Raw genomic sequence first — 21,589 nt, forward strand, 5'->3', positions numbered from 1 at the left:
ACGAGAGCAATGAACGAAATTTCAAGAGACAAATATTCCTTACTTCTTTTGATGAAAATTATTTTGAATTCAGTGAGAAATTTATTTCTATAATATTTCTTGTAATAATAATTATTATAAAAATAATGAAATTAGAAAGTTTTGCAATAGCTTGTAATTTTTTTTTTTTTTTTTTAATTAAAAATTTGAAAACTTCGTTAAAATTTGGCCTCTCATATGCAGGGCTCTTACCAGAATCAGCAAACAAAGGAGCTGAAGTGACCTTGCAAGAAATTGAAGAGACCAGCATAGAAGATGTGAAATTTCAATATAATTATATAATGTGTACCTAGTGAGATTAGCAAAAAAAAAATGCATTTATAATTAATCAATAACAAGGCAATCCTTAGTACTTAGTAAATTGTAATTTTTAATTTGGAAAGAAAATAATAAAAGTTGCACAAGAAAATGTTTATTTTTTTTTATTTTTCATGTAAAGATTTTTTCATTTTATTAACACATGAAATAAAACTATAGAGAGTATATATTAAAATGTTGGAAATATTTTTAAATAGCCGATTAGTGCAGAGCGCAGCAAGTATGCACCGCATACGACTCGCCAGCGGTGTGCTTGCTGAACAGGTCGGTGCGTGCTCGCTGCGAGCAAAGATTGCAAAGCGTCGAGCTCCAGGGCAAGTGAAGCGGGCCTGCATAAGCTGAAAATCGCCAACTTTCGGCCGCTTTACCGAAGCGGCCGTTTAAGATCGGCTGAAAATAATATTTTTGGTTCATCAGGGCAACGCGAGAAGTCGATTGGTGTTAAAAAATCGTTAACTTTTTTGCGTGTTGAAAACGTTTCCCTGTAGGTTGCACAAACATTTTTCCTATTGTTAAAAACTTACAAATAGAGGAAAAAAGCAGTTGATATAAAATCACAATAATAATAATAATGATGATTAAAACAAATTGTATTACTTTTAATATTCCATATTAATTTAACAAATCCCATAAAGTTTTACATCTCCTTGATATGAAAAAGTCATTTGAAGCATTTTTATTTTTAAGGACTCCTTATTGACACAGTCAAATCAAGTCTTTACAACAATGGTGATTAAAATTTCCAATTGTCTTTCAACAATCGCAAAAATCTGTTTAATATTGTTGCAAGGACTTGATTTGATATGTCAATAAGAATTCCTTAAGAGATTTAGAGCGCCTTCTCAAGAACCATTGGTACACGAGAAGTATGAAATTTTACTACTCTCAACGAAATTTTGTGACCACCCAAGGCACCCAAAACAAGAAAGGACAAAACACAAATATATCTGGATAATAGATTATGTTTGGCACGCAGCGGAATTGCGCGCTGCTGTGTAATGCGCGGAAATGTTTGTTCCCAAATTTTTTAAATTTTATACATTCGTTCGAATGACGACGAGTAAATTCTTAAAAAAAAAAAAACAGCCAGCTTCGATTTATACTAATTATTATATCCATCGAGTCGATTTTACAAAATGGATTAAACGCTAAATTATATAATATTATATTACCACTCTTCTCGACCTCAACGGCTTCACTGATGTTTCTTCTCCCGAGTAGGAGTTGATGGAAAAGTACTTCTGGAAGCGCTCAAATTTGCGACCATGTGGTTTCAAGTCGCCTCCGACGTCTACACAAGCAAGAAGTTCTGCAAGCGTGAGGAAGAAAAAGGTGTCCTCTCGATTGGCGGCTGGCCAGTCACGTGAGTCATGTGAACTCGGCTCACAGTACAGGCGGCTCATGACTTTGGTCTTCACCTCTTCACCGCTTGCAAGTCTTTTCGCTACTTGCTAAAAGGATGTTTCTGAAAAAGAAAAAAAGAAAAGAGAAATTAATATTTATAAATTTGTTCCGCATGTATGAGGCGATTATTTTTTTTTAAATAAAATAAACGTGTTAATTTTCTTGAATAAATCGAATAAATTCTATGAAAATTTAGAATTATGTTTTCTATTAATGTTTATCATTACAATAACTTAGAACAATCTGTCCGATTAATATTTAAAGCTATTCACTACGATCTACTCTAAAAAAATTTAAAGCCAGCTGCCGAGCCCAAAAAAACTTATCTAGGAATATATATAAAGAAAAAGAGTTTTGAAAAAACTGCCGTGAAAGAGAAGATCGAATGACAAAAATCGAGTTGTGAGTTGCAAATCAGCTTGTTTGAATATTGCTAAATGCAAGTAAAATATATTAATTTTTTTGAAAGACCTGGCTGGATTATTTAGTCCTAGTTTTATTAATTTCTACGGTAGCAAAATAACAAAAAGTGTAAGAGATTTGAGAAAACTGCGGTGAAAGAGAAGATCGAATGACAAAAATCTAGTTGTGAGTTGCGAATCAGCTTGTTTGAATATTGCTCAATGCAAGTAAAATATATTAATTTTTTTGAAAGACCTGGCTGGATTATTTAGTCCTAGTTTTATTAATTTCTACGGTAGCAAAATAACAAAAAGTGTAAGAGATTTGAGAAAACTGCGGTGAAAGAGAAGATCGAATGACAAAAATCTAGTTGTGAGTTGCGAATCAGCTTGTTTGAATATTGCTCAATGCAAGTAAAATATATTAATTTTTTTGAAAGACCTGGCTGGATTATGTAGTCCTAGTTTTATTAATTTCTACGGTAGCAAAATAACAAAAAGTGTAAGAGATTTGAGAAAACTGCGGTGAAAGAGAAGATCGAATGACAAAAATCTAGTTGTGAGTTGCGAATCAGCTTGTTTGAATATTGCTCAATGCAAGTAAAATATATTAATTTTTTTGAAAGACCTGGCTGGATTATTTAGTCCTAGTTTTATTAATTTCTACGGTAGCAAAATAACAAAAAGTGTAAGAGATTTGAGAAAACTGCGGTGAAAGAGAAGATCGAATGACAAAAATCTAGTTGTGAGTTGCGAATCAGCTTGTTTGAATATTGCTCAATGCAAGTAAAATATATTAATTTTTTTGAAAGACCTGGCTGGATTATGTAGTCCTAGTTTTATTAATTTCTACGGTAGCAAAATAACAAAAAGTGTAAGAGATTTGAGAAAACTGCGGTGAAAGAGAAGATCGAATGACAAAAATCTAGTTGTGAGTTGCGAATCAGCTTGTTTGAATATTGCTAAATGCAAGTAAAATAAATTAATTTTTTTGAAAGACCTGGCTGGATTATTTAGTCCTAGTTTTATTAATTTCTACGGTAGCAAAATAACAAAAAGTGTAAGAGATTTGAGAAAACTGCGGTGAAAGAGAAGATCGAATGACAAAAATCTAGTTGTGAGTTGCGAATCAGCTTGTTTGAATATTGCTCAATGCAAGTAAAATATATTAATTTTTTTGAAAGACCTGGCTGGATTATTTAGTCCTAGTTTTATTAATTTCTACGGTAGCAAAATAACAAAAAGTGTAAGAGATTTGAGAAAACTGCGGTGAAAGAGAAGATCGAATGACAAAAATCTAGTTGTGAGTTGCGAATCAGCTTGTTTGAATATTGCTCAATGCAAGTAAAATATATTAATTTTTTTGAAAGACCTGGCTGGATTATTTAGTCCTAGTTTTATTAATTTCTACGGTAGCAAAATAACAAAAAGTGTAAGAGATTTGAAAAAACTGCGGTGAAAGAGAAGATCGAATGACAAAAATCTAGTTGTGAGTTGCGAATCAGCTTGTTTGAATATTGCTAAATGCAAGTAAAATAAATTAATTTCTTTGAAAGACCTGGCTGGATTATTTAGTCCTAGTTTTATTAATTTCTACGGTAGCAAAATAACAAAAAGTGTAAGAGATTTGAAAAAATTGCGGTGAAAGAGAAGATCGAATGACAAAAATCTAGTTGTGAGTTGCGAACCAGCTTGTTTGAATATTGCTTAATGCAAGTAAAATAAATTAATTTTTGTGAAAGACCTGGCTGGATTATTTAGTCCTAGTTTTATTAATTTCTACGGTAGCAAAATAACAAAAAGTGTAAGAGATTTGATAAAACTGCGGTAAATGAAAAGATCAAATGACAAAAATCTAGTTGTGAGTTGCAAATCAGATTGTTTGAATATTGCTAAATGCAAGTAAAATAAATTAATTTTTGTGAAAGACCTGGCTGGATTATTTAGTCCTAGTTTTACTAATTTCTACGGTAGCAAAATAACAAAAAGTGTAATAGATTTGAAAAAACTGCGGTGAAAGAGAAGATGGAATGACAAAAATCTAGTTGTGAGTTGCGAATCAGCTTGTTTGAATATTGCTAAATGCAAGTAAAATAAATTAATTTTTTTGAAAGACCTGGCTGGATTATTTAGTCCTAGTTTTATTAATTTCTACGGTAGCAAAATAACAAAAAGTGTAATAGATTTGAAAAAACTGCGGTGAAAGAGAAGATGGAATGACAAAAATCTAGTTGTGAGTTGCGAACCAGCTTGTTTGAATATTGCTAAATGCAAGTAAAATATATTAATTTTTTTGAAAGACCTGGCTGGATTATTTAGTCCTAGTTTTATTAATTTCTACGGTAGCAAAATAACAAAAAGTGTAAGAGATTTGAGAAAACTGCGGTGAAAGAGAAGATCGAATGACAAAAATCTAGTTGTGAGTTGCGAATCAGCTTGTTTGAATATTGCTCAATGCAAGTAAAATATATTAATTTTTTTGAAAGACCTGGCTGGATTATTTAGTCCTAGTTTTATTAATTTCTACGGTAGCAAAATAACAAAAAGTGTAAGAGATTTGAGAAAACTGCGGTGAAAGAGAAGATCGAATGACAAAAATCTAGTTGTGAGTTGCGAATCAGCTTGTTTGAATATTGCTCAATGCAAGTAAAATATATTAATTTTTTTGAAAGACCTGGCTGGATTATGTAGTCCTAGTTTTATTAATTTCTACGGTAGCAAAATAACAAAAAGTGTAAGAGATTTGAGAAAACTGCGGTGAAAGAGAAGATCGAATGACAAAAATCTAGTTGTGAGTTGCGAATCAGCTTGTTTGAATATTGCTAAATGCAAGTAAAATAAATTAATTTTTTTGAAAGACCTGGCTGGATTATTTAGTCCTAGTTTTATTAATTTCTACGGTAGCAAAATAACAAAAAGTGTAAGAGATTTGAGAAAACTGCGGTGAAAGAGAAGATCGAATGACAAAAATCTAGTTGTGAGTTGCGAATCAGCTTGTTTGAATATTGCTCAATGCAAGTAAAATATATTAATTTTTTTGAAAGACCTGGCTGGATTATTTAGTCCTAGTTTTATTAATTTCTACGGTAGCAAAATAACAAAAAGTGTAAGAGATTTGAGAAAACTGCGGTGAAAGAGAAGATCGAATGACAAAAATCTAGTTGTGAGTTGCGAATCAGCTTGTTTGAATATTGCTCAATGCAAGTAAAATATATTAATTTTTTTGAAAGACCTGGCTGGATTATTTAGTCCTAGTTTTATTAATTTCTACGGTAGCAAAATAACAAAAAGTGTAAGAGATTTGAAAAAACTGCGGTGAAAGAGAAGATCGAATGACAAAAATCTAGTTGTGAGTTGCGAATCAGCTTGTTTGAATATTGCTAAATGCAAGTAAAATAAATTAATTTCTTTGAAAGACCTGGCTGGATTATTTAGTCCTAGTTTTATTAATTTCTACGGTAGCAAAATAACAAAAAGTGTAAGAGATTTGAAAAAATTGCGGTGAAAGAGAAGATCGAATGACAAAAATCTAGTTGTGAGTTGCGAACCAGCTTGTTTGAATATTGCTTAATGCAAGTAAAATAAATTAATTTTTGTGAAAGACCTGGCTGGATTATTTAGTCCTAGTTTTATTAATTTCTACGGTAGCAAAATAACAAAAAGTGTAAGAGATTTGATAAAACTGCGGTAAATGAAAAGATCAAATGACAAAAATCTAGTTGTGAGTTGCAAATCAGATTGTTTGAATATTGCTAAATGCAAGTAAAATAAATTAATTTTTGTGAAAGACCTGGCTGGATTATTTAGTCCTAGTTTTACTAATTTCTACGGTAGCAAAATAACAAAAAGTGTAATAGATTTGAAAAAACTGCGGTGAAAGAGAAGATGGAATGACAAAAATCTAGTTGTGAGTTGCGAATCAGCTTGTTTGAATATTGCTAAATGCAAGTAAAATAAATTAATTTTTTTGAAAGACCTGGCTGGATTATTTAGTCCTAGTTTTATTAATTTCTACGGTAGCAAAATAACAAAAAGTGTAATAGATTTGAAAAAACTGCGGTGAAAGAGAAGATGGAATGACAAAAATCTAGTTGTGAGTTGCGAACCAGCTTGTTTGAATATTGCTAAATGCAAGTAAAATAAATTAATTTTTGTGAAAGACCTGGCTGGATTATTTAGTCCTAGTTTTATTAATTTCTACGGTAGCAAAATAACAAAAAGTGTAAGAGATTTGAAAAAACTGCGGTGAAAGAGAAGATCGAATGACAAAAATCTAGTTGTGAGTTGCGAATCAGATTGTTTGAATATTGCTAAATGCAAGTAAAATAAATTAATTTTTTTGAAAGACCTGGCTGGATTATTTAGTCCTAGTTTTATTAATTTCTACGGTAGCAAAATAACAAAAAGTGTAAAAGATTTGAAAAAACTGCGGTGAAAGAGAAGATGGAATGACAAAAATCTAGTTGTGAGTTGCGAATCAGCTTGTTTGAATATTGCTAAATGCAAGTAAAATAAATTAATTTTTTTGAAAGACCTGGCTGGATTATTTAGTCCTAGTTTTATTAATTTCTACGGTAGCAAAATAACAAAAAGTGTAATAGATTTGAAAAAACTGCGGTGAAAGAGAAGATCGAATGACAAAAATCTAGTTGTGAGTTGCGAATCAGCTTGATTGAATATTGCTAAATGCAAGTAAAATAAATTAATTTTTTTGAAAGACCTGGCTGGATTATTTAGTCCTAGTTTTATTAATTTCTACGGTAGCAAAATAACAAAAAGTGTAAGAGATTTGAGAAAACTGCGGTGAATGAAAAGATCGAATGACAAAAATCTAGTTGTGAGTTGCGAATCAGCTTGTTTGAATATTGCTAAATGCAAGTAAAATAAATTAATTTTTTTGAAAGACCTGGCTGGATTATTTAGTCCTAGTTTTATTAATTTCTACGGTAGCAAAATAACAAAAAGTGTAAGAGATTTGAGAAAACTGCGGTGAATGAAAAGATCGAATGACAAAAATCTAGTTGTGAGTTGCGAATCAGCTTGTTTGAATATTGCTAAATGCAAGTAAAATAAATTAATTTTTTTGAAAGACCTGGCTGGATTATTTAGTCCTAGTTTTATTAATTTCTACGGTAGCAAAATAACAAAAAGTGTAATAGATTTGAAAAAACTGCGGTGAAAGAGAAGATGGAATGACAAAAATCTAGTTGTGAGTTGCGAATCAGCTTGTTTGAATATTGCTAAATGCAAGTAAAATAAATAAATTTTTTTGAAAGACCTGGCTGGATTATTTAGTCCTAGTTTTATTAATTTCTACGGTAGCAAAATAACAAAAAGTGTAAGAGATTTGAAAAAACTGCGGTGAAAGAGAAGATTGAATGACAAAAATCTAGTTGTGAGTTGCGAATCAGCTTGTTTAATATTGCTAAATGCAAGTAAAATGAATAAATTTTTTTGAAAGACCTGGCTGGATTATTTAGTCCTAGTTTTATTAATTTCTACGGTAGCAAAATAACAAAAAGTGTAAGAGATTTTAAAAAACTGCGGTGAAAGAGAAGATCAAATGACAAAAATCTAGTTGTGAGTTGCGAATCAGCTTGTTTGAATATTGCTCAATGCAAGTAAAATATATTAATTTTTTTGAAAGACCTGGCTGGATTATTTAGTCCTAGTTTTATTAATTTCTACGGTAGCAAAATAACTAAAAGTTTAAGAGATTTGAAAAAACTGCGGTGAAAGAGAAGATCGAATGACAAAAATCTAGTTGTGAGTTGCGAATCAGCTTGATTGAATATTGCTAAATGCAAGTAAAATAAATTAATTTTTTTGAAAGACCTGGCTGGATTATTTAGTCCTAGTTTTATTAATTTCTACGGTAGCAAAATAACAAAAAGTGTAAGAGATTTTAAAAAACTGCGGTGAAAGAGAAGATCGAATGACAAAAATCTAGTTGTGAGTTGCGAATCAGCTTGATTGAATATTGCTAAATGCAAGTAAAATAAATTAATTTTTTTGAAAGACCTGGCTGGATTATTTAGTCCTAGTTTTATTAATTTCTACGGTAGCAAAATAACTAAAAGTTTAAGAGATTTGAAAAAACTGCGGTGAAAGAGAAGATCGAATGACAAAAATCTAGTTGTGAGTTGCGAATCAGCTTGTTTGAATATTGCTAAATGCAAGTAAAATAAATTAATTTTTTTGAAAGACCTGGCTGGATTATTTAGTCCTAGTTTTATTAATTTCTACGGTAGCAAAATAACAAAAAGTGTAAGAGATTTTAAAAAACTGCGGTGAAAGAGAAGATCGAATGACAAAAATCTAGTTGTGAGTTGCGAATCAGCTTGATTGAATATTGCTAAATGCAAGTAAAATAAATTAATTTTTTTGAAAGACCTGGCTGGATTATTTAGTCCTAGTTTTATTAATTTCTACGGTAGCAAAATAACTAAAAGTTTAAGAGATTTGAAAAAACTGCAGTGAAAGAGAAGATCGAATGACAAAAATCTAGTTGTGAGTTGCGAATCAGCTTGATTGAATATTGCTAAATGCAAGTAAAATAAATTAATTTTTTTGAAAGACCTGGCTGGATTATTTAGTCCTAGTTTTATTAATTTCTACGGTAGCAAAATAACAAAAAGTGTAAGAGATTTGAGAAAACTGCGGTGAATGAAAAGATCGAATGACAAAAATCTAGTTGTGAGTTGCGAATCAGCTTGTTTGAATATTGCTAAATGCAAGTAAAATAAATTAATTTTTTTGAAAGACCTGGCTGGATTATTTAGTCCTAGTTTTATTAATTTCTACGGTAGCAAAATAACAAAAAGTGTAAGAGATTTGAAAAAACTGCGGTGAAAGAGAAGATCGAATGACAAAAATCTAGTTGTGAGTTGCGAATCAGATTGTTTGAATATTGCTAAATGCAAGTAAAATAAATTAATTTTTTTGAAAGACCTGGCTGGATTATTTAGTCCTAGTTTTAGTAATTTCTACGGTAGCAAAATAACAAAAAGTGTAAAAGATTTGAAAAAACTGCGGTGAAAGAGAAGATGGAATGACAAAAATCTAGTTGTGAGTTGCGAATCAGCTTGTTTGAATATTGCTAAATGCAAGTAAAATAAATTAATTTTTTTGAAAGACCTGGCTGGATTATTTAGTCCTAGTTTTATTAATTTCTACGGTAGCAAAATAACAAAAAGTGTAATAGATTTGAAAAAACTGCGGTGAAAGAGAAGATCGAATGACAAAAATCTAGTTGTGAGTTGCGAATCAGCTTGATTGAATATTGCTAAATGCAAGTAAAATAAATTAATTTTTTTGAAAGACCTGGCTGGATTATTTAGTCCTAGTTTTATTAATTTCTACGGTAGCAAAATAACAAAAAGTGTAAGAGATTTGAGAAAACTGCGGTGAATGAAAAGATCGAATGACAAAAATCTAGTTGTGAGTTGCGAATCAGCTTGTTTGAATATTGCTAAATGCAAGTAAAATAAATTAATTTTTTTGAAAGACCTGGCTGGATTATTTAGTCCTAGTTTTATTAATTTCTACGGTAGCAAAATAACAAAAAGTGTAAGAGATTTGAAAAAACTGCGGTGAAAGAGAAGATCGAATGACAAAAATCTAGTTGTGAGTTGCGAATCAGATTGTTTGAATATTGCTAAATGCAAGTAAAATAAATTAATTTTTTTGAAAGACCTGGCTGGATTATTTAGTCCTAGTTTTAGTAATTTCTACGGTAGCAAAATAACAAAAAGTGTAAAAGATTTGAAAAAACTGCGGTGAAAGAGAAGATGGAATGACAAAAATCTAGTTGTGAGTTGCGAATCAGCTTGTTTGAATATTGCTAAATGCAAGTAAAATAAATTAATTTTTTTGAAAGACCTGGCTGGATTATTTAGTCCTAGTTTTATTAATTTCTACGGTAGCAAAATAACAAAAAGTGTAATAGATTTGAAAAAACTGCGGTGAAAGAGAAGATCGAATGACAAAAATCTAGTTGTGAGTTGCGAATCAGCTTGATTGAATATTGCTAAATGCAAGTAAAATAAATTAATTTTTTTGAAAGACCTGGCTGGATTATTTAGTCCTAGTTTTATTAATTTCTACGGTAGCAAAATAACTAAAAGTTTAAGAGATTTGAAAAAACTGCAGTGAAAGAGAAGATCGAATGACAAAAATCTAGTTGTGAGTTGCGAATCAGCTTGATTGAATATTGCTAAATGCAAGTAAAATAAATTAATTTTTTTGAAAGACCTGGCTGGATTATTTAGTCCTAGTTTTATTAATTTCTACGGTAGCAAAATAACAAAAAGTGTAAGAGATTTGAGAAAACTGCGGTGAATGAAAAGATCGAATGACAAAAATCTAGTTGTGAGTTGCGAATCAGCTTGTTTGAATATTGCTAAATGCAAGTAAAATAAATTAATTTTTTTGAAAGACCTGGCTGGATTATTTAGTCCTAGTTTTATTAATTTCTACGGTAGCAAAATAACAAAAAGTGTAAGAGATTTGAAAAAACTGCGGTGAAAGAGAAGATCGAATGACAAAAATCTAGTTGTGAGTTGCGAATCAGATTGTTTGAATATTGCTAAATGCAAGTAAAATAAATTAATTTTTTTGAAAGACCTGGCTGGATTATTTAGTCCTAGTTTTAGTAATTTCTACGGTAGCAAAATAACAAAAAGTGTAAAAGATTTGAAAAAACTGCGGTGAAAGAGAAGATGGAATGACAAAAATCTAGTTGTGAGTTGCGAATCAGCTTGTTTGAATATTGCTAAATGCAAGTAAAATAAATTAATTTTTTTGAAAGACCTGGCTGGATTATTTAGTCCTAGTTTTATTAATTTCTACGGTAGCAAAATAACAAAAAGTGTAATAGATTTGAAAAAACTGCGGTGAAAGAGAAGATCGAATGACAAAAATCTAGTTGTGAGTTGCGAATCAGCTTGATTGAATATTGCTAAATGCAAGTAAAATAAATTAATTTTTTTGAAAGACCTGGCTGGATTATTTAGTCCTAGTTTTATTAATTTCTACGGTAGCAAAATAACAAAAAGTGTAAGAGATTTGAGAAAACTGCGGTGAATGAAAAGATCGAATGACAAAAATCTAGTTGTGAGTTGCGAATCAGCTTGTTTGAATATTGCTAAATGCAAGTAAAATAAATTAATTTTTTTGAAAGACCTGGCTGGATTATTTAGTCCTAGTTTTATTAATTTCTACGGTAGCAAAATAACAAAAAGTGTAAGAGATTTGAGAAAACTGCGGTGAATGAAAAGATCGAATGACAAAAATCTAGTTGTGAGTTGCGAATCAGCTTGTTTGAATATTGCTAAATGCAAGTAAAATAAATTAATTTTTTTGAAAGACCTGGCTGGATTATTTAGTCCTAGTTTTATTAATTTCTACGGTAGCAAAATAACAAAAAGTGTAATAGATTTGAAAAAACTGCGGTGAAAGAGAAGATGGAATGACAAAAATCTAGTTGTGAGTTGCGAATCAGCTTGTTTGAATATTGCTAAATGCAAGTAAAATAAATAAATTTTTTTGAAAGACCTGGCTGGATTATTTAGTCCTAGTTTTATTAATTTCTACGGTAGCAAAATAACAAAAAGTGTAAGAGATTTGAAAAAACTGCGGTGAAAGAGAAGATTGAATGACAAAAATCTAGTTGTGAGTTGCGAATCAGCTTGTTTAATATTGCTAAATGCAAGTAAAATGAATAAATTTTTTTGAAAGACCTGGCTGGATTATTTAGTCCTAGTTTTATTAATTTCTACGGTAGCAAAATAACAAAAAGTGTAAGAGATTTTAAAAAACTGCGGTGAAAGAGAAGATCAAATGACAAAAATCTAGTTGTGAGTTGCGAATCAGCTTGTTTGAATATTGCTCAATGCAAGTAAAATATATTAATTTTTTTGAAAGACCTGGCTGGATTATTTAGTCCTAGTTTTATTAATTTCTACGGTAGCAAAATAACTAAAAGTTTAAGAGATTTGAAAAAACTGCGGTGAAAGAGAAGATCAAATGACAAAAATCTAGTTGTGAGTTGCGAATCAGCTTGTTTAATATTGCTAAATGCAAGTAAAATGAATAAATTTTTTTGAAAGACCTGGCTGGATTATTTAGTCCTAGTTTTATTAATTTCTACGGTAGCAAAATAACTAAAAGTTTAAGAGATTTGAAAAAACTGCGGTGAAAGAGAAGATCGAATGACAAAAATCTAGTTGTGAGTTGCGAATCAGCTTGTTTGAATATTGCTAAATGCAAGTAAAATAAATTAATTTTTTTGAAAGACCTGGCTGGATTATTTAGTCCTAGTTTTATTAATTTCTACGGTAGCAAAATAACTAAAAGTTTAAGAGATTTGAAAAAACTGCAGTGAAAGAGAAGATCGAATGACAAAAATCTAGTTGTGAGTTGCGAATCAGCTTGATTGAATATTGCTAAATGCAAGTAAAATAAATTAATTTTTTTGAAAGACCTGGCTGGATTATTTAGTCCTAGTTTTATTAATTTCTACGGTAGCAAAATAACAAAAAGTGTAAGAGATTTGAGAAAAATGCGGTGAATGAAAAGATCGAATGACAAAAATCTAGTTGTGAGTTGCGAATCAGCTTGTTTGAATATTGCTAAATGCAAGTAAAATAAATTAATTTTTTTGAAAGACCTGGCTGGATTATTTAGTCCTAGTTTTATTAATTTCTACGGTAGCAAAATAACAAAAAGTGTAAGAGATTTGAGAAAACTGCGGTGAATGAAAAGATCGAATGACAAAAATCTAGTTGTTAGTTGCGAATCAGCTTGTTTGAATATTGCTAAATGCAAGTAAAATAAATTAATTTTTTTGAAAGACCTGGCTGGATTATTTAGTCCTAGTTTTATTAATTTCTACGGTAGCAAAATAACAAAAAGTGTAAGAGATTTGAGAAAACTGCGGTGAATGAAAAGATCGAATGACAAAAATCTAGTTGTGAGTTGCGAATCAGCTTGTTTGAATATTGCTAAATGCGAGTAAAATAAATTAATTTTTTTTAAAGACCTGGCTGGATTATTTAGTCCTAGTTTTATTAATTTCTACGGTAGCAAAATAACAAAAAGTGTAAGAGATTTGAGAAAACTGCGGTGAATGAAAAGATTGAATGACAAAAATCTAGTTGTGAGTTGCGAATCAGCTTGTTTGAATATTGCTAAATGCGAGTAAAATAAATTAATTTTTTTGAAAGACCTGGCTGGATTATTTAGTCCTAGTTTTATTAATTTCTACGGTAGCAAAATAACAAAAAGTGTAAGAGATTTGAAAAAACTGCGGTGAAAGAGAAGATCGAATGACAAAAATCTAGTTGTGAGTTGCAAATCAGCTTGTTTGAATATTGCTAAATGCAAGTAAAATAAATTAATTTTTTGAAAGACCTGGCTGGATTATTTAGTCCTAGTTTTATTAATTTCTACGGTAGCAAAATAACAAAAAGTGTAAGAGATTTGAAAAAACTGCGGTGAAAGAGAATATCGAATGACAAAAATCTAGTTGTGAGTTGCAAATCAGCTTGTTTGAATATTGCTAAATGCAAGTAAAATAAATTAATTTTTTGAAAGACCTGGCTGGATTATTTAGTCCTAGTTTTATTAATTTCTACGGTAGCAAAATAACAAAAAGTGTAAGAGATTTGAAAAAACTGCGGTGAAAGAGAAGATCGAATGACAAAAATCTAGTTGTGAGTTGCGAATCAGCTTGTTTGAATATTGCTAAATGCGAGTAAAATAAATTAATTTTTTTTAAAGACCTGGCTGGATTATTTAGTCCTAGTTTTATTAATTTCTACGGTAGCAAAATAACAAAAAGTGTAAGAGATTTGAGAAAACTGCGGTGAATGAAAAGATTGAATGACAAAAATCTAGTTGTGAGTTGCGAATCAGCTTGTTTGAATATTGCTAAATGCGAGTAAAATAAATTAATTTTTTTGAAAGACCTGGCTGGATTATTTAGTCCTAGTTTTATTAATTTCTACGGTAGCAAAATAACAAAAAGTGTAAGAGATTTGAAAAAACTGCGGTGAAAGAGAAGATCGAATGACAAAAATCTAGTTGTGAGTTGCGAATCAGCTTGTTTGAATATTGCTAAATGCAAGTAAAATAAATTAATTTTTTTGAAAGACCTGGCTGGATTATTTAGTCCTAGTTTTATTAATTTCTACGGTAGCAAAATAACAAAAAGTGTAAGAGATTTGAAAAAACTGCGGTGAAAGAGAATATCGAATGACAAAAATCTAGTTGTGAGTTGCAAATCAGCTTGTTTGAATATTGCTAAATGCAAGTAAAATAAATTAATTTTTTGAAAGACCTGGCTGGATTATTTAGTCCTAGTTTTATTAATTTCTACGGTAGCAAAATAACAAAAAGTGTAAGAGATTTGAAAAAACTGCGGTGAAAGAGAAGATTGAATGACAAAAATCTAGTTGTGAGTTGCGAATCAGCTTGTTTGAATATTGCTAAATGCAAGTAAAATAAATTAATTTTTTTGAAAGACCTGGCTGGATTTTTTAGTCCTAGTTTTATTAATTTCTACGGTAGCAAAATAACAAAAAGTGTAAGAGATTTGAAAAAACTGCGGTGAAAGAGAAGATGGAATGACAAAAATCTAGTTGTGAGTTGCGAATCAGCTTGTTTGAATATTGCTAAATGCAAGTAAAATAAATTAATTTTTTTGAAAGACCTGGCTGGATTATTTAGTCCTAGTTTTATTAATTTCTACGGTAGCAAAATAACAAAAAGTGTAAGAGATTTGAAAAAACTGCGGTGAATGAGAAGATCGAATGACAAAAATCTAGTTGTGAGTTGCGAATCAGCTTGTTTGAATATTGCTCAATGCAAGTAAAATAAATTAATTTTTTTGAAAGACCTGGCTGGATTATTTAGTCCTAGTTTTATTAATTTCTACGGTAGCAAAATAACTAAAAGTGTAAGAGATTTGAAAAAACTGCGGTGAATGAAAAGATCGAATGACAAAAATCTAGTTGTGAGTTGCGAATCAGCTTGTTTGAATATTGCTAAATGCAAGTTAAATAAATTAATTTTTTTGAAAGACCTGGCTGGATTATTTAGTCCTAGTTTTATTAATTTCTACGGTAGCACAATAACAAAAAGTGTAAGAGATCTGAAAAAACTGCGGTGAATGAGAAGATCGAATGACAAAAATCTAGTTGTGAGTTGCAAATCAGCTTGTTTGAATATTGCAATTTCTTTTAAATTTTAAATAATTTATGGTTTATGGTATTTCACAATCCCAACAAATCCTTTATTCTTTAAGCTTGCTCAGCATCAGTCATCATTCATACTACACAATTTAATTTTTTTTTAAATTTCATCTGTAAATCTATGATTATTATTGGTTCTTGGTTATGCACGTACTCCGCTCATTTCCATGCTTACTTTCTTTGACAAATTTTTTAACTTCAAAGTCTCGCAATTTTCATGCGCCTTTAATATCTCTCTGACAATGAGTAAATATTCAAACGAATTGAAGGATTTTTTCGGTGTTTAATAGTAATTTTTTGATAAAAGGACTTTTTTATCCAAATCTTCAGACTACAAATTAATTTGAAAAAAATTTGTCTTTACCAGTTTCTAATATGTGTTAAAAGCGGAGATTAATTTTTTTTCAAAATGGACTACTCCTTCTTCAATTTTGACGGAGAGATGAGGAAAAAATGAGGATTTTCTTATTTGGAATAAACATGGGAAGCTTCAAGAAGGTATTATAATTTTTTCAGCAATACTTTAAATGAGTATCAAAATATACTAAATTACTTTATTTTCATGTCAATCAAAAAAGTTTTTTTTTATGTTTAAAAATGTGATTTACTTTAATTTATTTGAAGAGTTTTTCAACATTGTAAAAGCACATGTGCAATATTATGTATAATATTTTGTGTGTTGCAAATCATAAATGGAGATGACTGTTGTAAGAGTCGAAAAGTCAACAGTGAAAATTTTTTAGTCTGGATTATTGCTGAAGAATTCGGGAGATTCGTGTTTACAACGGTTTTTTTTTAATTTTTTCGAGTGATTTTTAATTCGAAATGGCTCTCAAGGGGAGACGGAGAGCCACAATCAAGAAAGTGAAACGGTAAATAATGTTTGTAAAGTGTTAAGCGCGTTAATTAAGATATCAAGGATTAGCAGAAGCGCGAATTCTTTGCCCTGCGATTTGAAATGCTCGCAAGAATTTGTAACTATATGTCAATTGAGACATTGAATTAATTGTTCCTTAAAAAAAATGTTTCGTTTTATTCATCAAGTTTTTTTGTAAATTGAGCGCAGAATAATTGAGCATTAGCCCGGCGGATATTTTAAAATTGAGAAATTTTTTAAATTAATATTAGGAGCACGGCCACGATTCGCAATGCAGTTTCCATCCGACTGGCAATCTCCTTTGCACTATCTGGTGCTGAAACTTTGACTCAGTGGCTCTCACCTGAAAAAGTCGGTGCAGCTCGAAGCACGTTCTTCAGTGCGCAAGGAGATGTGGGCCGATGCCTCTTCAACGATCTCAAAACATGTAGATCTTTTGAGCAAATGGTCCGTGTTGGTAAGGAAATGTAAAATATCATTTGAGCGAAAGTTAAGAAAAAAAAAATCAAAAGCACGCTTGCATGTTGCGGGAGAGCGCTGGCAGCTCCGGGCCCAGGTTTGGGCGGTGGCATTGTCGGACTCGGCGAAGACCAAAGAGTCCCTTAGCAGTAGTGTCGAGACTACGAGCATTGGTAAAAATAAACGCTGGGAATAATATATGCCCAATAAAAACTCATTCTTTTTAGTTACGACTCAATTTGAGCCAAAGTTCCGTGTGACTGCAACCGCGACACCAGCCATCACGCAAGAACGTACACACCTTAAAATAAACGGCTGAGCAAAAATTTTTTTACATAAAATATTATTTCCAGCGCTGCAGGTTGATGGCATAGTGCTAGTCCATCCGCACAATCGTCTTCAAGTCGAGCTAGGCTGCCCGAAGTCCGCTCATTACACCTTTAGACGCGGACAGTGCACTGTAAATTCGTGGATCATGCTCTTACAATACCTCCTTATGAAGAAGGTACGCGTTTTTAATGTCCACAACACCTTTTTAAAACTTTTGCATTCGGTTAATTAAATTTTTCTTAACTTTGTGACTGCTCTACTTTTGAAACAAACACTTTTTTGACGTCCTCAGCACATCTCCCTCTTCAAAAGCCTTACTGAAAACTCTCACCTCGACACAAACTTTGGTAGAGTCGTTGAGCTGCTGGAGCAGGCCCATGGACAGATTAGCAAGCAGTCTGAGACTGCTAAAACTTTGGGTGTATTAGAGTGGTACATGAAAAGTAGCAAAACAAAACTGCAGTCTTGATAATTTATAAATTATATATAGGAAAAAAAAACTTAAGGCCAAGGAGGCAGAGTTAGGCACGGATTTGTTCAAACTGTACGGTGAAGAGGCTCTCAAGATTTGGACCGCACTGACCAAGTTTGAGACATGTGAGGTGTGCAACGCCACCGAGTGCACCCTGCAGCAGCCCAATCTTGACAGGGCCTCCTTTCTGAGCATGATCCGTGGCCGCACTGAGAAGTCAATCGAATGCAAGGTAAACATTCCTCCTCCAGAATATCACACTTGATATTTATGAATTTATTTAATTTTCAGTGCGGCGGAAAGAGAACGGTGCATTTTGTTGTAAGCGAGTCAGGTTTTTACATCGACTTAGCACAAGAGAGGAGCCGACAGAAAACGCTAGAATCGCTCCTTGGCGATTTTCCGGCCACTGTCAATATTCAAAATAAGAAGTTCACACGACTGGTGATATGTGAGTCGAGTTTAATTTTTAAACTTTTATAGATTTTTGTCAAATTGCTTATCCTGGCCTTCCTTTTATAAGGCATGGGTGAATACCGAGGCTCGATTGCACACCAGTATCTGATCGTCGACGAGGACAAGAAATGGCAACGATTGTGTGACAGGTGGCCGGAAAAAATGAGTGTTGAATACAAGTTTGATCGGACGTACAAACTAGAGTTATCCGGTATCCTGTATGCCGTGATCTGGCAAGTACTCATTTTACTTCATATAATTCAATTTTTAAACTTTTATGAAATTAATTTATGTGATTTTTTTAATTCAAGACAGATTTGGCGATGCGGCGTGGCAGCGACAAAAATCCGGATATGTAACAAACGCTCGCCGTGCCCGCAACATTTTTTATTTTTTCTCGACCTCGTTTACAAATTTTTTTCCTATCTACCAGCCATTGCTACCAGCGGACAGATTTTAGAAAAAAAGGTAAAAAACATTTCTTTGAATTGCATCAATAATATATGTAAGTCCGACTTAAACGGAAACAAATTAGGGGAAAATACGACGGAGCGCGATAAAACAAAAAAGAAAAGCTCTTCTTACCTTCATTGGCAATTCCTGTTGCGGCGTCGTCCGCCGACGACGGCCGACGGCGATTCAAATCGGCAAGAATTGTCCGAAATGTGACTTTGCTTGTAAACTTTAGAAACTCGACTGGCCGGGGGCGTGGCAATGTTTACTGCGGCTTTGAAGTCGGGCACAGTCGGGCACGCCGACTTTACGTCGTCAATAAAATTTTCCAAATAATCCAAATTAATTTTCTACAGCTATCAGCACTCACACTGCCAAAGAACGGATGATAACTGGGAGGAGGAGGAACTTTTGCTCTTCCACAAGGTTGATTCGGAGATTAGGTTTATATTTCTATGTATTTTCCAAACTCCTCTTTTTGTTTGCCACGAATATTTAACTTCTCATTGGCAGGTCCAAGTCATTTACCAGCGCGGTCCAAAAGGCGTGCTAATGGTTGGACGATACGTGGTGGGCGAAGGGTCCTACAGAGGGGTACGTATTTGCACAGACGAAGGGTGGTGCACAAAGACCTGAAGCCGGGCGACCTGCTGACCATGGACGGCACCCTGAAGATCTCCGACTTTGGAGTGGCCTAGGTCGTCGGCCTCTTCGACCCTGAGGACTCGTCCCAGGACAGTCAGGGCATGCAAGTCTTCCAGCCACCTGAAATCGCCAACGGGGCCAAAACTTTCTCAAGGGTTCAAGGTCAATTCATAGTTATTTCTGCACTTGGGACAAATAGGGTTTTTTTATGAAAATTAGATGACAAATGGTTGAAGAGTTCTTATTACAAAAAAAGTTTTCTCAAAACAAATGCTTTTGGCGAAAATTTTACATTTAAAACTAGGAAAAGTTAAAATAAATCTTTAATCATACTTTTAAAAGATAATACATATAATATTTCTGGGTGATTCTGGGCATATTACATTTAATGTAAATTATGTTAAAATTGTGATCCCCTATTTTCCTTGTTGCCTGTTTGCCTTTCTCAAAACTTAAATCCCTTTTTCAAAATCAGGTTGATGTGTGGGGCTCTTGAGTGAGTTTGTTCAACATGTCCACAGGGCTGTACCTTTTCAAAGGTGACAACGCGTACTGTTGCTAATCTAAGGTCGGCGCCACACCTCTCCAATTTGGCAATTTGTCAACTTTATGCTGCGGTGCAATTTAATAAGCTCGTAGTTCGGACTTTTAATTTTTTTTTTTTAATTCATAATATAATTAGTAATATTTGTATGCCTTTTCATAGATTTCAATTCATCATGTTTTAGGAAATCCTTTTACCTCTTTCTGGCCTGGGTTTTGCATTAGCCAGTTGTGACTCGTCAGAATATTTGGACTAATTATTCGAAGTAAGTCTCATCAATCTAGGCTTTGACAAAAAAAACAGGGTTGGCAGTGTTGACACATAATTTTTTTTTTAAAACTTCCATATTTACCAGAGAAAATTAAAGTATAAGAGCTTTAACTGCTGCAGGTGTTTAACTGAAAACAGCCTAAAACTGATATTATTATTATTAATAAAAATTATGTTATTTTTTGTTTTTTCTTTACAGGAGGGTGACGTCATCTCAATCGTCATATTTTGCACTGGAAAACTCCCTCGGTCGCTTTGGTTGGAGACAGCGGAAGTGGAGAAAGCACGCTCTCAATGTTATTGCGACAAGATCCTAATTTGGTTGTCATCGAAAATGAGGGTGGCGAATTCGTCTTCAAGGACAAGGAAGACCGCAATTTATCTGCTTTGGAAACTGATCACTGAGCGTATGGACCTTAAAAAATTCACAGCAATGCCTGTTTTATATTAAAGAAATGATATTTGTTTTAGCTGTGTGATGGTTTTATCTACAATTTTACTTTGTAGATCAATTTGAGATTTAAATTGGATTAAAATAAATCTCTCAAAATGGCACCTATAACTTTAGCACACAACTTAAAATATAGAATGCAATTAGAATGATTACTATATGAAATAAATTCTACAGTGAGATTCACTGTAAATTGGCATTTTGGACACTGTGTTTTATTATACTATAAATAATTGGTTATTGAATTGGTCCAGTTCCTGTCACATTAAATTTGCACTTGGCGCCTATGGATGGTCCATGGACTCTCTCAAGCACTCCGCCTGTGACACTTGCAGATTTTGCACCGAGCTCCGGTACCCATTTTTTATCATTTTCATTACAATAGTCATTTTTGTAATCGAAAAAATTTTTTACATTAAATGCATGCTCAAAGATGTTTACGTTTGTGTGTATTTTTACCAGAATTTTAATTGAAATTCACAATGTTAATTTTGTTGGAGATTAAAGATAAATTACCATTTATTTTCTTGAAACTTGGTTGCTTTTGTTTAGAAACATCTGCTCTTTTGACTGAAATTTTAAAGAAATAATTAAAACTATATGCTTATGCAGTTTACCGAATATCTATTGAATCTAGTTTTTTTCTTTTAATTATTAATTAATTATCAACCCATTAAATTGTAAGTGCTTCTGTTGAAAGCCATTCCTTTTTCTTGTTCTCCGGTGTTATCAGAGGAATTGCAATGTGACTGTCCTGAGGGTCAGGTGGAGGTGGTGTTGTGGTGTTCACAACCTAAAGCGTTAACAATTGGCCATAGAGAAATGAGAGAAGTCTAAAATGCAAGTGAGAATTCGGCGATCCAAGTGAAGTCGGTTTTTTCCTTTATGCCACCTTCGCCTTCTTGCACCAAATGCTTATTTATGAGCGCCGCAGTTTATTGAACTTATAAAGTGGATTATGTTTCCTATTTAATTGTTTCCATTTAGATAAATCACTTAGCAGGAGATAAAAATGCACCTAAAATCACATTTTTAATACAAATTTCTCAAAATGTGGTATATTAATATATTTCTCGCTTTAGCTGTTTTTATTTTAAATATCTTTTAATAATTATTCATTATCTCCATAATTTACATCAAAAAATTAATGTAAATCAATCTTTTCCTTTGCTGAAATACAACTGGGACGAAGTAAGTACCAATGTAATACAAAACAA

At 32.3% G+C, this 21,589-nt stretch overlaps 2 long non-coding RNA genes across 3 annotated transcripts; one reads left to right on the forward strand and one right to left on the reverse strand.

The window, feature by feature from the left end:
* Positions 1-428: 428 nt before the first annotated feature.
* LOC132199836 (uncharacterized) lies at positions 429-19,205 on the reverse strand. The gene is made up of 3 exons (XR_009442137.1): positions 18,595-19,205; positions 1,530-1,822; positions 429-747 (listed from the first exon to the last, which is right to left on the reverse strand). It is a non-coding gene; the product is annotated as an uncharacterized LOC132199836 (long non-coding RNA).
* Positions 18,743-20,559, forward strand: LOC132199835 (uncharacterized). 2 transcript variants are annotated; one of them, XR_009442136.1, is made up of 5 exons: positions 18,743-18,919; positions 18,976-19,269; positions 19,836-19,916; positions 20,121-20,328; positions 20,393-20,559. It is a non-coding gene; the product is annotated as an uncharacterized LOC132199835 (long non-coding RNA). The 2 variants fall into 2 exon arrangements; XR_009442135.1 differs by having other exon boundaries at positions 20,121-20,559.
* Positions 20,560-21,589: the final 1,030 nt, after the last annotated feature.

This window comes from Neocloeon triangulifer, unplaced genomic scaffold, assembly GCF_031216515.1.
Source record: "Neocloeon triangulifer isolate White Clay Creek 2 clone unplaced genomic scaffold, ASM3121651v1 ptg000014l, whole genome shotgun sequence".
In the NCBI taxonomy this organism is placed as follows: Eukaryota; Metazoa; Arthropoda; class Insecta; order Ephemeroptera; family Baetidae; genus Neocloeon; species Neocloeon triangulifer.